This window comes from Puma concolor, chromosome A3, assembly GCF_028749965.1.
Source record: "Puma concolor isolate L17-30 chromosome A3, mPumCon1.1.hap2, whole genome shotgun sequence".
In the NCBI taxonomy this organism is placed as follows: Eukaryota; Metazoa; Chordata; class Mammalia; order Carnivora; family Felidae; genus Puma; species Puma concolor.
This window is the reverse complement of record NC_141669.1, coordinates 134,100,641-134,105,116: the sequence shown is the minus strand read 5'-3', so window position 1 is coordinate 134,105,116 and position 4,476 is coordinate 134,100,641. Positions and strand designations below refer to the sequence as shown.

Below are 4,476 nucleotides of genomic sequence, written 5' to 3'. Positions count from 1 at the left end.
ATTTTTTATCATTTTATTATTTATTTTTGAGAGAGAGAGAGAGAGAGAGAGTGCGCGCGCGCAGGGGAGGGGCAGAGAGAGAGAGGGAGACACAGAATTTGAAGTAGGCTCCGGGCTCTGAGCTGTCAGCACGGAGCCTGACGCGAGGCTTGGACCCACAAATTGTGAGATCATGACCTAAGCCGAAGTCAGACACTCAACTGACTGAGCCACTCAGGTGCCTCTATCTATCTATCTATCTATCTATCTATCTATCTATCTATCTATCTATATCTGGGCCTGGGGTGGAAAAGGATGCGATGTGTTGCGGGATCTGGGGCTGGGCAGACAGCAAGTGGGATCGAGGAGACCTTGAAGCAGCACTTGGAGGACACAGTGTAGAATCTATCCATTTTTGGAGTCTTACACACAGATTCACAAGAACTTAATCTGGCCAGGGGACCCAGTCAGAGGACATGCTGGGGTGATATCAGTTCCAGCCCATCCAGCAGCTCAGCTAACCTCAGACCCCACTGATATCCCTATGGTGTATCTAGAATCAGATAATGGGAACATCATGATCCAGAAACACGATGGCATCACAGTGGCAGTGCGCAAAATGGCCTCGACATGAGTTCTCCAGCAGCCTGTCATAGGGGCTCAAGCCTACCGATGCTAATTAACTTGCAGAACTATTAAAGTTCCAGTGGTTAGGCCAATTATTTAGTGTGCATTGGACACTTTGCTATTAATTATAGAGTAAGCTGCATTTTGACACTCAATGGACTGACTTATCAAAATATTAGTAAGAAAGGATCATGTTTTTGAAGGAGCAGATCTAGGTCATTTTGTACACAGTTTTGTTGTGTTCAATAAATCTGGTTGGAGGAAAAAAAATAAATTGTCTAGACTGTTGACCCATGAAACACACTGAGAGGTATTTCCAAAAACTGTATTCCGAGTTCAGCTATGTTTGGGAAATGACTGGTTAAACTAGCAAAATCACTTTCTTTTTTATAATAGGATATCTCAGAGACTCTAGTATGATAGTGTGCTTTAATAATCTCCATCAGTTTCTCAAGTTTCTTTGGCCAAGTCTTTTTTAACAGGCCCAGATAACATCTTTCAAGACTAACATTCTGCAGAACTCAACATGGTAAGTGCCATGGCCTACCAATATGAAAGGCAGGCCAATTAGGGCGGACAGAAATTTAGGGATAGAGCATGACGTGTTCTCTGTACATGAAGAAGTAGAAGCCTGGCCATGTTGAAGATCATAGATTCCCTTCGCTGAGTAGACTTATCTGCATTTGGAGAGAAGTGGGGAGTTAGGACAGAGCCTCTAATCTGCAACAGAGAGTTTGGACACTACCCTCCAAAGGCAATTAGAGAGAGTTACTGAGAATAACCTGACTGCCTGTGACCTTGGGAAATCTCTCTGTCATGTGGCGGAGGGCATGCGTAGGGTAAGACAGCAGGCAAGGCAATCATTTAGGATCCACTAGAGTCAATAACGGAAGTGGTGAGGGCTTCAACTAAATCAGTGGCAATGAAAATGGGTGAAATAGAGTGACTTGAGAAATATTAATGCAAATTATTGCATGTTGCTAATCTTCCATTATACAATGGCATTTTTAACCACTTTGACAGGCCATCTTAAGTTCAAAGACTCCATTTTTTCACAGCAGTGAAGAGAATTCTATAGGAAGGTGATAAATGTAAGTATTGTGGCTGGCTTAGAATCTGGCCTCACTAGAAGAGGAATTTTTTATTTTTATTTTTTATTTTTTATTTTTTTTAAATTTTTTTCAACGTTTATTTATTTTTGGGATAGAGAGAGACAGAGCATGAACGGGGGAGGGCAGAGAGAGAGGGAGACACAGAATCGGAAACAGGCTCCAGGCTCTGAGCCATCAGCCCAGAGCCTGACGCGGGGCTCGAACTCATGGACCGCGAGATCGTGACCTGGCTGAAGTCGGACGCTTAACCGACTGCGCCACCCAGGTGCCCCGAAGAGGAATTTTTTAAAGAAATGTTTCTAGAAGCCAGTTCTATGAGCTCTATAAGAGACTCCATTTTTATCCATAAAACATAAAAATACTAATGTATCCTATCCTGATATTCCAATACACAGGTGTCCTGTCTGCTTTGAGCCCCTTGTGTGTAGTTTTCTTTGTAAATTTGCAAGTGGAAAACATCAAGTCTCCCCCCCCCCCCTTACCCCCTTCATGTGTTAAAACCATTGGGGTTGTAATGGGCATCTTTGGATCAGATACCTTCTGGCTCTTGCTGTTTCGGTTGCCTGCATGCTGGAAGATAAGGATTTGGCCAACCGGCAAGGGCTTGCACAGGGGAGCTCGCAGGGTCTCACTCATGCCTGGCAGCATGTGAACACTCAATGTCATTATGCAAGTTATCATCAATCAGCAGGCAGCTGCTTTCAGGACTTCCAGCCGGCAAGGCAAACATTTGTGCTCATGGCTTCCTCCCTGAGCGTGCTGGACCCAGGGCCCATCAGACAAGAGTGCTGCATACACAATCACTGCCCGCTGCTCTGGACCACTTGAGCAGATGTTCCAGGCTGGGGTCAGGATGCTCACCTGGAAGCCCTATTGGAGCTCAGAGGAAGATGTGCAGATTAGAGACTGTTTGCTCGACACAAAGGACTTTCTATGAAAGGGCTGGGCAGGAAGAGGCAAAGCTGAGGATAAATCTAACAAAACATTTTTCAATAAAATAGCCTGGATGATGTAGACACAGGAGCGTGGGAACAGCCTAAAACAAAATGCAAAAGACAACAAAACCTTTGGATTCTGATGTAATGACAGGGAGGCTGGCCAGCTGTGTGAAAGGAAGAAGAAGAAAGAACGTTGGTTCCATAACCAATAAATACTTCTGAGGCACACACACGTGCCCAGCGATCTGAGGGATACGAGATGAGAAGCTAGGACCTACCAAGTCCGAGAATTTGCAAGCTCCTTGGGCAGAGAAGACAAACCGATGGGAACAAAGTGGGTATGAACAGAGCTTGCTGTCAAAATCTTGACTTTACTCTATGGAATACATAGGAGGGGTGTGTTCTAACTCCGGAAGTTTCTGTGAGAGAAGTCCTTTATGCCTCTCAGTGGATACAGCCCTGAAACCCCTCTCGTTTAAGAGGGAGGGGTCAAAGCGAGTCCAAATAAACAGGAAATGCCCTGGGGTTTAGGGTGTATATACCAGAATCTCCCAGGAGCTCTTAAGATTTCACTGCACAGAATCACACACATGTAGTTGTTAAAAAGCAGAGACCTGGACTCCACATTAGAGTGACTTTTTTTTTTTTTTATAGATCGCAGATAGAGCCCTAGGAATCTGCATTTTAAGCAAACATCTCAGGTGTTTCTAATGCAATTGACCCAAGCCCTTACTTTGAGAAACACTGCTTTAAAGGTAAAAACAAGGGGCACCTGGTGGCTCAGTTGGTTAAGTGTCCTACCTCAGCTCAGGTCATGATCTGACAGTTCATGGGTTCAAGGCCCATGTTGGGCTCTGTGCTGACAGCTCAGAGCCTGGAGCCTGCTTCAGATTCTGTGTCTCCCTCTCTCTCTCTCTACTCCTCCCTCACTCACGCTCTGTCTCTGTCTCTCTCAAAAATAAACAAAAAAATAAAAAATAAAGGTAAAAACGAATGAAAGGAGTTTAGACTAAAGTTTTCCTAGATTATTAACCTGCCCCCATTATAGGGACTTCTGTGAGATCTCTCTCAAACTACATTAAAGACTTTGTGTATTCATTTATGGGCATTATACTCTTGAGGGAGAAAGTCTATAAATTTCATTACATTCTTCCAAGGGTCTGCCCACTTCATCTACAGCCATTAATCTCTGAGGATATTTCTATTTGTTTTGAAAACAAATTCCTTGTTTAATTCTTCTATTTCCCGGCAAGACCTGGAAATCTCATTCTCTTTAACTTCTGTGGTTTCCAACACCAAGAAGTCCTCTCCCAAACTGAAGGTGACAAATCCCTCCAGTGATTGAGCTTCCTGATCCTTGATATCTACCTGTCTTATTGGACTCATCACACGACATCATGGTTATTTACTTAATGTATGTTTTCCAGTGGAAATTTGAGGCAGGGGCCATGCCATCGAATTGCTCTAGACAGTGTGCATAACCTAAGATGTGTCTGGTGCACAGAGAGTTCAATTTATAATTTCTAATAATTGAACGAATATGTGTGTAGATGTTGAATGTTGGGAGAAACAGAGAATAGAGGAAATGTATTCCTGCTTTTAATTCTTACTTGAAGCTGTAACAGAGGAACAGTCTGGTATTGAAGACAATCTGAGATAAAGAGATTGCTAAGGTCTTTATGTCCCTGGATATTGGATCAGAATCTTGGCACTGCTGGTTCCAATGGTGTGTGGTTCAGCTTTTCAACGAGTCAGGGAGAACAGAGTCCTTACATCAAATATGATACGATTATCAGTTATAGCCAAATTCAACCAAGACA

At 43.5% G+C, this 4,476-nt stretch overlaps 1 pseudogene; it reads left to right on the top strand.

The window, feature by feature from the left end:
- Positions 1-294: 294 nt before the first annotated feature.
- LOC147582827 (ragulator complex protein LAMTOR5 pseudogene) lies at positions 295-613 on the top strand (annotated as a pseudogene).
- Positions 614-4,476: the final 3,863 nt, after the last annotated feature.